General features: G+C 41.9%; 2 long non-coding RNA genes across 2 annotated transcripts in view; both read right to left on the reverse strand.

Annotated features, from left to right (window-relative positions):
- Positions 1–2068: 2068 nt before the first annotated feature.
- Positions 2069–14789, reverse strand: part of LOC141725731 (uncharacterized) — a 34433-nt gene continuing 21712 nt past the window's right edge. Inside the window, exons 2-6 of the long non-coding RNA XR_012577425.1 lie at positions 4882–4946; positions 4200–4263; positions 3422–3497; positions 3122–3302; positions 2069–2661 (exon numbers count right to left, since the gene is read on the reverse strand). This is a non-coding gene — a long non-coding RNA (uncharacterized LOC141725731). The remainder of the gene's footprint in view (positions 2662–3121; positions 3303–3421; positions 3498–4199; positions 4264–4881; positions 4947–14789) is intronic.
- Positions 9650–13852, reverse strand: LOC141725705 (uncharacterized). The gene is made up of 3 exons (XR_012577409.1): positions 12620–13852; positions 11187–11393; positions 9650–10074 (listed from the first exon to the last, which is right to left on the reverse strand). It is a non-coding gene; the product is annotated as an uncharacterized LOC141725705 (long non-coding RNA).

A 14789-nucleotide genomic window follows, 5' to 3' on the forward strand; every position in this document is an offset into this window, starting at 1 on the left:
GCGCTGAGACTGAGGGGACCGCACTGACAACGCAACATCTAAAAGGGACATCAAGCCCTAAAAAGCTCCCACGAGGACTGGATCCCCCGGCTCTGCCCCTAGTGGGGCTCATTAGGCGGTGACCGCACTCGCGCTAATTAGCGCGCACGAGAGCAGCGGGCTCGGTTCGCCTGAGCTCGGCTCCGTTCAGGCAGCCTCGCAAGCCTGGCCTCGGTTCGCTCGAGGCCGTCAGGTTCGGCCGGTCTCGCCTTGCTTCGGCTGAGCTCGTTCCATTCGGCCGAAGGAGGCGCCGTTCGATCGTGTTTTTACAAATATCTTTCTCTATAGATTGTATATTTCTATATTTAGATTTATACTTCTATAATACTTCTATTATTCCAAATAAAAACCCCGTCTCTAACCAAATAAATACAAAAAACAACCTTCTTTTAAACGAGATTGAAATATTTTTATACTTAGTATAATTATATTCCCATTCATATTTATAGTTTCTTTTGATGCAGTGTACTAATTATATATAATATATGTAAAGTTCTAGAAATGTATTTAAATTATTATTTATATTATGTGTCATATCTACTGCTACAACTAACTTTATATATATATCTGTATTTACTTATGATATATTCCTGTACTTAGATTTCTACATTTATATTGTTTGTATTTATAATTTTTATAATCAAAACCCTGCCTATTGACAAATAAAAACAACCTGCTTTATTTAGCTATTTAAAAAAATATTTTCATGATTATAATTTTCATGTTTATATTTATAATTTATTCTAGATTACATGAGAACACACCTGCTCCTGCACCCCAGTGGGGCTTCCTCTCCTGGGGACCTTGGGGTGCCCCAACGGCATCAGAGCCCCGAGTCTTCACCCCCCTCTCCTCTATTTAGAAACTACACAGGAACTTTTTTCTGGAAACAAAGACATTACCTAAATCCTCTCCCCGTGTCCCAGACAGATAGATGTTCAGTTATTAGTTGGCTGGGCAGCAGTTTCTTAAATAGAATGATAAACAAGATGTGAACTTTTTAGCTACAAGCAAATAGGCAAATCTGAACAAGGTACCGATGGCCAGCCACCGAAGTTATTTTGAAGCAATTTTTTAAACAATAAAATACTGCTACCACAAAAATAAAGCAAAAAGCTAACTACTGGCTAAGAAAAAATTAACTTTTGACAACAACAACATTCCAACCACACAGGCTTTTTTCCCAATATCATACCTTATAACTACCTCTCTTGGGAATTCTCATCATGTATCCCAAAAGGAATAAATACCTTAGAGCGTCCTAAAGCAAAAAGTAGCACACATGAGCTCCTCACACTCCCGGCAGTGCACTGAGCTCCTCACACTCCAGCGCAGCGTGCACTGAGTCTGCAACAAATTCTGCTCAGTGAGGGTCTGCAAACAAAGGTTCAACTGATGAATTGAACTGATTTTATAGGGATGTTTTCTAAGCACAGAAGCACAAAAAAGAACAAGCAGTAATAATTCTTAAATAAATCTGCAAGTTTTATTTAGCATATATGCGAGTGATTTCCAACCTGTGGCTTCTCACTTTGATTGGTCTGTAGGTTCAGGAAGATGACAATGCACACTCTGCCTTCCCTGAGCCCCCACGGCAGCTGAGCGCTGCTCCGTGTGCTCAGATCGTCAGGAGCTGGATTACACGTACCCGGACGGACTGGAACCGCTCTGCTGCAGATTCAGGAGACGACGGCAGAGAGGGGCTGGCCGAGGCGTCGTCCGAATTCCATTTCTGTGTGACGAGAAGCGGTTTGTTCCCAACAGCTGCAACATCCCCGGCTCGCTTCCGTGGTGAGTACCGATGGCACACAAATGGCAGCCCGAGGAAATCGTGTTCTGGGCTCCAAGTGGCTGGGACAGGGTCTGATTTTTTGTTTTGTATCTGTATGACGATTAGTACGACAGGGCTCTGAGGGATGACATGGCAACACAGAATTAAAAACTCCTCGATAGGATTACATTGACTTCTAGGAAAAGACAAAAGCCTATCACCCTTCTGAAATCTACTTTTAATCCAAAGCACGGGGATTGTCACTATGCTGCACCTTCCAGCGTTTCAAAGCAGCTTACTTCTGAAGACCAGGAAACATTGATTTCTACAGAAACAATGGGCAACCCCCAGGTTAATTTAAGCACTACTCTTTAATAGGGGATCTGCCAGCATGCCAGTCCAGCTTCAAGTGCACTTTATTTCAGTCTAACATCCCCACAAAATTCTTCTCACATCTTCCAACCCTGAAATCTTCTTTTTCCCCTAAGGCTTCTCATCATTAGCAATTTCCAAGTAACATGGTATTTTTACAACATTCAAAAATGTCATGCTGGACTGTGCTAGAGAGTAATCTGCAAATATAAGCTTAGCAAAGATTGAATTGACTTGTCCAGAGAAAAAACCTACAAGTGAACACCCACACCTGCCTACAAAGAGCTAACAAGCCCCTGGCAGCTACCAGCATCAAAGCACAGTGGATGTTTCTAATAGAGGGTAAGGATAACAATACCACCTTTTGTTCTCTCCAGCTTGTTTTCCCTGCAGTCATATTTTGCTTCTTAGGATTGTTTTAGTCTCTGTATCTTTTTGGACAGCACCGAGCCTGACGACAAGGACACGAGAGTCTTTCCCTGCCGTAGGGAGAGAACCAGGAAAACAGTTAAAAAAAGAACAGGGTAGTTTGAAATTCATACTTCCAGTGAGAAGCAGCGCCTAACAAACAGAACAAAAGCAAACAAAGCACGATAGCTCCCTGGGGACAGAAGACTTATAAACCCTCCAGGATTTACGACCAACCCCTTCAGGACAGCAGCCAAGTGTCCCATGAGGTGGTGCTGCACCAAAGAACGATCTGACAGGTTCCAAAGAGTCAAATGCACAATATTTTGCAAAGCCGTAAAATCTTGCAAAATAACAAAAATACGATAGATATAAACTACAGGGCAAGAGTACAAGTGTTCGCTTTAAGAGCTGGAACCATCCAGGTGAGCACCTGATAACTGGATCCTCACCAGAGTTTGAACCCTTCGGTACACAGAAGGGTTTTCCCCAGAAATTTCACAGACTGAGTTTTGATAGAAGTACACTTGCCAGATCCTCAGAAGCATCACCCATTCTCCAGGTGTCTGGAGAGAACTGCAAATGGCTCTCACGTAGTTTGAGCTGGTTCTCCAAGGTCTCAGGGCGAGTTTCACCAGATGCAACCAAATCCGGCGACTCCCAGTGGGACAGAAGGAACCCAAAGTTTGGGTAAGCAGAGCTGCAGCAAATACTGAGGAAACAAACATAACAGCGTAAAAAAATAATAAACCATCCATTTTTTTTTCTCTAGCTTTTGTTTTTTTCTTATTCAGATCAGCATAGCAACTAAAGAGAAGGTGAAAAACTCACCATTACTGAACATTTCATCATCTGTAAGCCGAGCATCCTTAGCACAGAGGACTCCAAAGTTAAAATTCACCGATCCCTGGGAAATAAAACCAAATATTGTATGATAAACAGTCAAAACAGCAGACATAAAAATTTGTTTCCTCTAAGGACTTTCAGGTATGTATCTATCTTTGCATACATCCTACACATTAGAACATACACTTTATACCATCACCTAATACATAATATTTTACCTTTAAATTCTGATAGTATAGCATGAATTTTTAACTTAAATTGGTGATCTATTATTATTAAGTTGGTACTGAAAGTTATTTCTGCTGTCACGTTCAAAAAAACATTTTTTTTTTTTTTACTGTAATGAGGAATCGATTTCAAAGTCATCACAAGCCCATCAAAATACAAAGCTGTATTCACTGGACGGGTCTGTGAGCTAGAAGTAGTTAGGCTTGTACTTCCCTCTTGTTCTTCCAGAACCGATAAATCCTGTCAACAAAACCAGGATCTTTAGCCCACTGCTGTGAAAGATTCTACAAGGATGATGGTTGGATTTGTGTTTACAAGTTTTGATTTGAAATGGCCAGTTCAATGGATAAAGACAGTTTAAGTAGTATTACGTTACTATTATTATTATTATTTCTATTATTATTTTTACTATTACTACTACTATTATTATCACCTGCTACTGGAAGAAACAAACCAGTCGTACCTATACTTAATTACTTTTATTTCCAGAAAATAATAAAGAAAAAGAACCAAACCAAAAAAAGTCACTTCCTACCTTTTATATCAAGGGATGAAAAACTTCTCTTGGGCTCTTCTCCAATTTATCAAGACTCATAGCACTGAAAGGCAAACAAAACAGTGCTTTATAGAAGGGCAAGTGCACATTTCAAGGCTGAACCACCAACCGATTGCAGTGACAGCAGTTACAACATGAATCGTTCCGAGAGCCTCTGTTAAATGCAATGTTCTGTGGAACTGCCATTTCTTTCCCAAAATACTAACTTCCAACACTTCCTAAACGTATTTGGTATTTTAAAACAACAGAAGTTAGTGAGACACTGTGTGGAGGTCAGGTTTAAATTTATTTCCTTCTAAAGCACAGAGCTCTGTTCCATCACCCTTCACTTCGGCTCTGCACTGAATCACGGTGAGCATTTGAGGAGTGCTCAATAACCAATTCTATTTCTCTCTTTTTCTAGTTCTCTCTATTCCTGAATAATTAAAGACAAGTCCAATGAAAAATGACAAGTTCAGCATCAAAGTCACACTTTTTCCCTTTGTCTGGTCAAGAACAGGCTCTAAATCCACTTAGTGCTGCCTGCAACGATTAAGATGTGCAAAACCATTTTTACATGTTTTATAGGTTTATCATAAAAGCCACGGAACGCAAGCTCTGAATTACAGGAAAAGGTACACAGTCAAATATCTAAAGGGATCACTTATTTGTAAATGCATACCTTGACAGAGATCGCACTGAGAACGTTTCTGTGGGACTCTAAGGGAGACATATTTTCTGAGTACCCTGTAAACAAGAAAAGCTAGGATATATTACAGGACATACCCACTTTTTCTATAGGCAAATAGGATTTTTAATAAAAACAACTCAGTTGAAAAAGAAAGAAGAAAACCAAGGTCATTTTACTCAGCTATATTTACTCCCGATTTAGGGAAAAAAAAAAGTCACGGGTGCTGCAAAGAAAAAAAAAGTGAACCATAAACGCCTACAGTACAATTTTAAAACAAGTGCTTGGATAAAAGAATCTCATGGAACGTGAAGTAGAAAAAAAGTGAAACCACTATCAGACCTGCCTATTTTCTCACCTTGGTACAAGAAAATCCTAAAAGCACTATAAAGTCACTGCCTAAAACCGGTCATGGGATGTAACCAAGAACAATTTAGGCATTTGCTAATCTAGACAGAAAGCTTTTCTGGATGCTAGTGTCAAATCACAAGTTTTGTCTTTCAGAAGCCCGACAATGCTGGAAAGCACTTTCCCTGGGGCTCGGGAGGGCAGGGACAGAAGGGGATGAGTTTGCAGATCGCACCTGTGCCATCGGAAGGATACAGCCCGCCTGCTCCCTGCGCTGGGCATTCTCCCGGCCATCTCTGGCTTTACCGCTCAGCGCCGCTCCATCCGTTTGCATGGCAGAAAGAGCCTCGAGCACTAGCGCAGACAGCAGCCCAGTCATTCCGGCGATATCGCAGCGCTCTCTGCTCGCAACGCCCAACACGCGGCGGAGCCGCCTCCGCCCGCAGCACCGGCAGCAGCCCGAGGGAGACGGCTGCAGCTCGGGGGCTGCTGCGCCTCCGCCAGCCTGAGGGCAGCCGCCCCACCGGGACCGCGGGAGCGCCCGGCGCCGCTCGCCCGGGGCGGCTCCTGCAGCTCCCGGCCCGCGGCAGCAAAGCACCGCCTCGCCCTCCGCCATCGCTACCGCTCAGTAAGGCCGAAGAACCGGGCCGACGCCCCTTCCGCGCTGCTCAGCTCCGTGCGGGCGGCCAGACGGAGGTTTCGCCCCTCCGGCGTCGCAGCCCCCGCGCCGTCCCGCGCGGCACAGGGGCCGGGAGCAGCCCGCGCACAGCCCCGCGCGGCCGCCTGGCACGCCAGCCACTCCGGTGCCGCGCCAGCCGTTGCGTCACACGCCTCGCCGGCAGCACGGCCTGCCGGGAGTTGTAGTCTCGGGCTGACAGCCACAGCTCCGTCCTCCGCCACCGGGAGCTGCAGTCCCTCCCGGGCATCAAACGGGTCCTTCGCCCCTGGGCGGGGAAGGACCTGAGGCAGCAACGCTCCTCCCGAATGCCCTCTCTTTTTCGCTCCAACTCTTTTTTCTTTTTTCACTCTGCTTTTCACCCCTTCCCTTCCCTCTGGTGCTCCTGATTCCTTTCCTTTCCTTCCCTTTTCCTTTCCTTTTCTTCTGTTTCTGATCTTGGTTTTCCTTTCTAGCTTAAGAATAAAAAAGCAGCACTAGAAACTTTCAGGCTACCTGGGAGTAAAAAAAACCTGCAAAACGAAAATGATGTAAAGAAAACTATTTATTCCCTGGGAGCCTGAAATTTTCTACTGCTGCACATGACATAGAGCTTTTATTTCTTCTTATAGATAGTTGATATTTTATACTTACTTTATACAGCGCCCCCTGCCGTGTGCCCCGGAGACCTGCAGGGAGAGCGCTGCGGCGTCCTTCGGTTCTGTTTCAAGAAACTCGGCTCAATTCGGCTTGCTTCGGCTCTTGGTCTAAACTCGTTTCAGTTCGGCTCTACGGCCGAACTCGGCACGGTTGGACGAAACTCGGTCACATTCGGCGCATTGTCTAAATACGGCCAGTGTCGGCTACCCTCGGCTATCGATTCCAGTCGGCTATCCTCGGCTCTTAGTGTAAACTCGGATGTTTTCGGCTACACTCGGCTCTTCGGCTCAAGTCGGCTCTGTTCGGCCACACTCGGCTCTTCGGCTCAAGTCGCCTCTTTTCGGCAACACTCGGCTCTTCGGCTCAAGTCGCCTCTTTTCGGCAACACTCGGCTCTTCGCCTCTTCCGAACAATTCGGCCCCGCTCGAAATATACCTATTTTTACATTGGAAGTATACATTTCTCTTAGGATTTTTACTTCTCTAACACTTGCAGGATTCAAAATAAAACCCCTGCGTCCACCCATACATGCCAAATACAAACCCCTTTCATTTCAACTGTATTTCATTTTTTTTTTAATAATATTTTTCAAATTTAGATCCACATTTATATTTAAATTCTATACTGATGTGTGTTCGATTTTGCATTTCTATTTTCCCATTTATTTATAAATTTATATTCTCTGTTACAACTCTTCCTATTACTTCTATTTTTTTTTCGTATTTTTATTCAGATCTTTATATATTTATTATATCTTTCTGTGTGAGGATTTTTACTTCTGTAGCACTTCCATTATTTAAAATAAAACCCCTGCCTCCACCCACGTTAAAGCCAAAAAGAAAACCCTTTCTTCTCAACTGTATTTCAATATTTTTTAAAATTCTGTTTTTCAGGTCCATATTCACATTTACATTTAAAATGTATACTTACGTATGCTGTTATTTGTATTCTCCATTACATCTCTTCCTATTATCTCTATTTACTTATATTTTGTGTTTATATATATATTTATATCTTGATTGTATATCTCAATATTGAGAAATATATACCAATAATATCTACATTCATATCATTTAAAATAAAAACCCTGCCTCTAACCCAGTAAGAATAAAAAAAAACCCAACCCTTTCGTTCAAACAATATTTAAATAGGTTTTATCCTTATGTCTGATTTTTATATTCCTATTTGCATTTATAATGTACATTAATGTATATTGCTTACTTATACATTTATCTTTATCAATCTCAATTTGTAAATAAATTTATATTCTACATTACCTCTGATGCGAGCAGTTATATATTTTTATACATATTTTTATACATTGATTACATATTTCTGCGTCAAGATTTTTACTTCTGTAACACTTATTTAAAATAAAACCCCTGCCTCTACTTAAATAAAAGCCAAAAATTCCCTTTCTTTTAAACTATACTTACCTATTTTTATATTTATCTTCCCATTTATAATTTATATTGCCGTATCATGTTATTTATATTCTATACTACAACTCTTCATATTACTTACCTATATTTATAGTTCAATTTGTAGTCATAGTTTAGCAATCTCCCTTTATATATTTATTATCTATTTCTATCTTAAGATTCACATTTCTATAACACTTCTATTATTTAAAATAAAACTCCTGCCTCTAACCAAATCAAAACCAAGGACACTTCTTTATTTCAACCACATTTAAAATTTAACAAGTAACTTTATCTTTCAAAATTATAATCATATTTAGATTGATAATTTTTATTCATTATATTCATAGATATTATATATATCTTAGGGAGAATGCCCTCTAATATAATCATAGATAGAAAATTTCTGTATTGTATATTTCTTTTACTTAGATTTATTTAATATCAATATTTATAGATATTTGTATTTCCCTATATATTTGTATCTGAATTTTTATTTCTATTTATATGATTTATTAATAAAAACAGGTCTACAACCTAATAAAACCCCCAATTTAACTATATTTAAGTATTTTTATATTTACAATCTATATTTATATATCTTTGTGCATATATATAATAGACTATCATTTATCTATATGATAATATCTTACAATTCCATACCATGAATTATAGTTTTATATATGTATCTGTTCTCTATATTAATGTTTACCACTCTAATGTAATATTTCTTTTTAAATGTATATTTATCTCTATTTTCATCTCTATATTAAACCATATAAATAAGCCACAACAATACCGTACCTTTGTCAGCACCGGCACGCAGCACACGCTCATCCCATCGCAGCACATCAAAACAAAACCTATTTTTATCACTAACGGAACAAACATCCCACAACATTGAACCCTCATGAACACTCAAATAAACCTAACCCAAAATAAATTTTAAATCCCACTTCAACTAGCCCAAAACCTGCGCACATGCTCATCATAAACGTCCTCCTAAACCAGTATCTCAAAAACCCCAAAAACCTCAAATACACCTTGAAAATGACACAACTGCTAAGAAAAACAAACACCCACTAAAAATTAAATCAAACCAACTCACTAGACTCAAAACTGTACAACTGACCCTAAACAGTACTAAAAGAAGCCCCCAAAGCTCTACCTTTATGCTAATGCACAAATAAAAACCAATAATCTAGAAAACTTAATTTAAAATTAAAAGAAAACTAATTCAAAGCATAAAAATAAAAAATCGAAACTGTTAAAATACTAAAAAATATCACTACCCAAATTAAAAAACATATTGCCTATAAAAACCCACCACGTGAATACCCCTGGCACCAAAAATAAAACTAAAAAAACCTATCGAACCAGAAAGAAAACGGAACTTAGGAAAACCAAAACCATAACGTTCAAGTACTCACACCACATCCCTTACCGGACAGCAACTATAAACCACATCAAACCATACAATCAATTCTAAAAACCACCTTAAAACCACTACATTGAAAAACCTGTCAAAAATTAAACACTGCATTTAACAAAAGCCATCGAATAAATTCACACCCACAAACTCCGGCAGCCCAGCTGGCCCAACCAAAGCTGGATGTTTATGCATACAGTAAACAAAGCCAAAACCCCAGTAATACCTATCACAAGTCTGTGAAAGAAACCTATTGAAATCAATCCTGTCTCAAATACAAACCAACCCATCCAGAAAGTTAGTTCACTCAAAAAACAACTTACACTGAGTTAATCATACCAAGAAATTAAACAACACACCATATACCACCAATGAATATAATAGTCAGGTAAAGAAAAACTACATTTTTTTTTCTTTTTTTAATTTAAACTAACTTCTTTTATTAGCTAGAACAAAAGATTTTGCCAGGCCTGTAACAACAACAACAACTTCTTTTTCTTCTTCACCTTCTGAAATGTCCCTTCTCGCTCCCAAATTCCTTTCAACTCCTGAGTTTACACCCAAGCAAAAAGCAAAATTCGTGCGCTCGCGCGTTCGATGCTCCTGTCAGATTCTCTGCTTCCCTCCACATCTTCTTACACTTTCAGCCTTCACGCCGTCCTGCCGTGATGAGTCTGACAGAAGAATTGGCACATGTTAACAGAGCATTTCCCTCCCTCCGGTTTCCTCAGCACATTTCAATCCATCCCAAGCCTGCAACGATGCACGCTCACCCCAAGGCTCACAGCAAGCATGCAGCAGCTCAGGCTTACTGGGCTCCAGGGCTCTGTGCCTTAGACAGCCGAGGAAACTTCTGATGAGCCTCCGTTCCAATAAACTGGGATGCAAACTCACCTCCATCTCAGAGCCTCAGTGACCTCGGCCAGCCCCTTCCTCACTTCCCTGGGTCACAATCACTTCCAGGCAGAAGGATGCCAAGCAGGCTTTTGTCTTTTCTCTTAAGTGCCAACAGATAAAATATGTAGGCTTTGACATAACTGATTACCCTCTCTTTGCACTCTCCCAAGGACAGTTTTAAAGAAAAGATAGAAGAAGATTGCTGCTAAATCCATATGGGATAAGGAGGAAAGCAGCAAGGATCCCAGGCCAGCAGCGTGCCCAGGCAGCGTCACGTCCCTGCCACCCTGTGACAAGGCACACAGCTGCAAAGCCCCAAAGCCTGCAGGCCCTGGAGCTGCCACACGGATGGACCCGGTTCCCTTCCCGGGTGCCCAGAGGGAAACCTGAGGGCAGGTGTCCACCCCGAGGCTGCACCCAGAGCCCCGGGCAGGGATGGAGTCGCTGACTGCCCTCTGGGGACGAGACCCTCCCTGCAGGCGACACTGCCTTGTCCTCTCCCTCCCCGTGGGACAGGGACCTCCAGGCTCTATCACCAGCCTCCTTCCGTCAGCATCCAGGTGCTGTGTTAGAGCCACAGGGGTCGAGGCTTTCCAGAACCATAGCGTCCTTTAGGCTGCAAAAGCCTTCTAAGGTCATCGAGCCCGGCTGCTGCCCCAGCACTGCCAAGCCCCCACCCCAATCAGGTCCCGAAACACCACATCTTGCCATGCTTTAAATGTCTCCAGCAATGGGGACTGCCCTGGGCAGCCTGCTCCTATGCCTGACCACCCTTTCAGTGAAGAAATTGGTCCTCAAAGCCAATCTAAGCCTTCCCTGATGCAACTTGAGGCCATTTCCTTTTGTCACCTCACTTCTTACTGGGGAGATCTCGGTACTTAAACCTTACCTGCTCCTTCCCTAGCAGGTCTCTGGCTTGGCTCGATGAGAGGAGAAACACTCCCACCACAGGAATGGCAGCTCGGCAGCTCCCACACCAAGGCAGGCTGCAGGCAGGGAGCAGCTGTCCTCACCACAGCTCTCGCGTCAGCTCTCAGAGATTGGCTCTGCTCTTCCTCCCGGGCAGATCTCTGCTCAGTGCTTCAGAACTGGCTGTCTGGAGGAAGGGGAAAAAACAGGTTAGCCAAGAATTTTATCCCGACTTATCTGATGTCTTTGCCCGCTTTGCCTCCTCCTGACTTCCTCCTGCTAAGAAAACAGCTGCCTTTGGACTTCTAGGGGGAACTTGCACGTAACGCTTATAGAAAAGGAACTACAGAAAAGTGCCTCCTTTTTAAAGACTCAGCCAAGCAGACAGGTAACTGCAGCTTCTCCATCCCCACTGCCTGCAGAGCTGGCAGGCACCAGGCCAGCTCTGCTCCTGCTTCAAGCTGCTCCCAACTCTGCCAGAAGAACTGAAGGCTGCTCTGGCGTTCCATTGCTCCGCTTCTCCCAAAAAGGATCCGTCAGCGCCGATACCCCTCCACGGGAAGGGCTCTTTTGTCTCACACGCTTGGTGACACGAGGCTACGCGAAGCTGCAGCAGCCTCTGCTCCACGTGGGAAGGGCTTTCTTCCTCCTCTGGCACCTGGCTGGCACAGCTTGCTCACAGATGCTGGGGCTGCCCCATCCCTGGAAGTGTTCCAGGCCCATTGGTGCTCTGGCATCAGGCTCAGAGCAACCTGCTCTATGGAACCACGTCCCTGCCCACGGCAGCAGGCTTGGAATGAGGTGATCTTTAGAGCCCCTTCCAACCTGAATTATTCCATGATTCTATCAACTCAAAACACTAGGGGAATACATCTGTAAAGGTCACTAAATACATGAAAGAATCTCTCCATCAGCAAATTTTTGAATGAAAAGTATATCTACAAACAGGGAGAAATATTCTTGCTACCTGCTCTTGCTACCTTTCAGGCCTAATTTTAGCTATCACTTCAAGTTTTAAAATATTTTCTTTTGAAATTATAGGCAGTGTTCAAATTTTAGCATTTTTACACTATTGCAGAAGCAAAAATTGCTGACAATCAGGCCGTGTCATTCTTTATGGAGCAGAGCCATCGTGACAGAATTTCTGGGACAGAAATTTTACAGGACGTCACTCCACAGAGAGCACCAAATTCCATATCAGGTGGCACTTCTGCTCCTCCACATCAGAAATCTAAACTAGGACAAGTGAAGTTTTGACTTGGCACTGTCAAAACAGACCGACTTGGCACTGGTGCCACCTTGGGTCTGGGAACCACCCTGCATACCAAAGAATTTCAGGAGCCAGCCGGCCACCCCCAGCCACAGCCCCCCCCACACAAACCACGGCCCTTTTCCCTGGCAAACAAAACTCACCTGCCCCGCTTCTGGATGGCACACTGCAGGAGCCACGAGGCGCTATCACGTCAGCCCGACTTGGCACTGGGGCCAGCTTGGGTCTGGGAACCATCCTGCCTATCGTGGAATTTCAGGAGCCACCAGGCCACTCCCGGCTACTGGCTAACCTCATGCGGCTCTTTGTCCTAACGCGGCTAATGTCAGCTACACTAGGCTATCCTGGTCTCTTAAGCTAAACTCGGTTATTTTCGGCCACACTCGGATCTTCGGAACACTTCAGCCCGGCTCGGCTCGCTGAGGGCGGGAGAGCGGGCATGAGAGGACCCCGGCGCAGACAGGCCAGGTTTACCCAGATGCCTGTCACAAACCCGCAGAAATATGCCCGCCCGCGGCGACGCTGAGCCCACAGCATGTATCGGATACGCTTCAAACGCCGCAGAAAAATCCGTCGGGGCCGCCATGACGTCGGTGTTCCATGCAGGCAGTTCACTTACACCCACCGGGGTCCTCCACTTCCCCGCCATCTCGAGAAGGTCAACGAAAAGTCCGAGACACCCGCGACACGCCACTCCCAGCATGGCGGCCTCTCGCCTGCCTGCCGGCGCACGGCTGCAGTACCGCGCTCTGCCCACAAGGAGGCAGGACTGCCGCCCGCCCCAGACGGGGGCGCAGCGCGCCTCGGGGCTGCGGGCAGCGACCGCGGCAAAAAAGAACAGGGGCGACCCCAGACAAAAACTGCTCTGAAATAAATGCCAAAAACCTGCCTCTTATCCGACGTGACCAAAACAAGCTCCGTTCTTTTAAATGATATTTAAATAAAGTTGATATTTCTATTTTTCGTATTTATATTCAAGTGCATATTTATAGTGGACATGGATGCAGTATGTAATTTGTACAGTATATTATGTCTATTCCTTATACTGTATTACGTCTATTCCTACTAATAATATTTATTTATCTTTTGTGTTTTTATAAATATTTTTATGTATTGATTCTATATTTATATTTTTGAAATTCTATTTCTAGAACACGTTTATTATTTAAAATTAAAATCCCTTTCTAACTCAATAAATACAAAAAACCCTTCTTTTAAACTATATTGAAATATTTTTATATTTATAGTTTGTATGACTATATTCAAATTTATATTTATAGTTTATATTGATGCATTATATTCATAACTACATATAATATGCATCTTAGTCAAAAATATACGGGAATTATTTTTTAAATTATGTACCATATATGCTGCTACCCCTTATTTTTTCTTATATTTATAATTTTTATATAAATCTTTAATGCGCTTATGATGTATTTCTATACTTAGATTTCTACCTTTATATTATTTGTATTTGTAATTTTTACACTAAAAGCCCTGCTTCGGCAAAGAAAAAACAAAACCATCCATTATTTTAAACTACCTTAATTTTTTTTATATTTATATTTATCATAATATACAACAAATGATAGATATACCACATCCGTGTACTATATTTATATCTACTTTATATCCATCTCCTAAAATATATTTTAATAAGATATATACAGTATTACTTGCATTATATATTGTATCAATTTATGTTATTGTATATTTACAATTTATTACTAATTTTTTATATATCTGCATATAGTTGAAATACATTTCTATATTTGTATTTTTGTTTGGGTTGTATTTCCATTTATATTCTCTATTCATATATCTGTATACATACACAATACTCTATTAAAAAATAGAATAGCTAATTGTAACATATAATGACTTATGTTCCATGTTAAATTTTAAAAATTGACCGAATATATAAAAATAACGTTGGCTCATTCCCATTTCTACACATCTATTTCTTTTGTTTCAATATAGTGAGAGTTATAATTGTATATTTAAAATCCAATTCCTAAATGAAATGACAGAACAACCAGCATCAAATTCCCACCAATATCTTCCAAAAACATCGAGACACCTCCAACAGCCAAACAAGTGTCAGAGAAAAAACAAAGAACACTCTTGTCAATAACAATTCTCATCACGACCGAAAAATGGAACCAAAAGAAAAGAAAACCCTACAGAAACACACACAGCAAATTACAAAAGGTACTAAAAAAAAAGTCAAACCAATCTTCTAAACTCCAGACAGTGCCACTCACCCTGAACGTTACTAAAAAAAAAAAAAAACCGGACAAAATTCTACCT

Source organism: Zonotrichia albicollis, chromosome 2, assembly GCF_047830755.1.
Source record: "Zonotrichia albicollis isolate bZonAlb1 chromosome 2, bZonAlb1.hap1, whole genome shotgun sequence".
NCBI classification, from domain to species: Eukaryota; Metazoa; Chordata; class Aves; order Passeriformes; family Passerellidae; genus Zonotrichia; species Zonotrichia albicollis.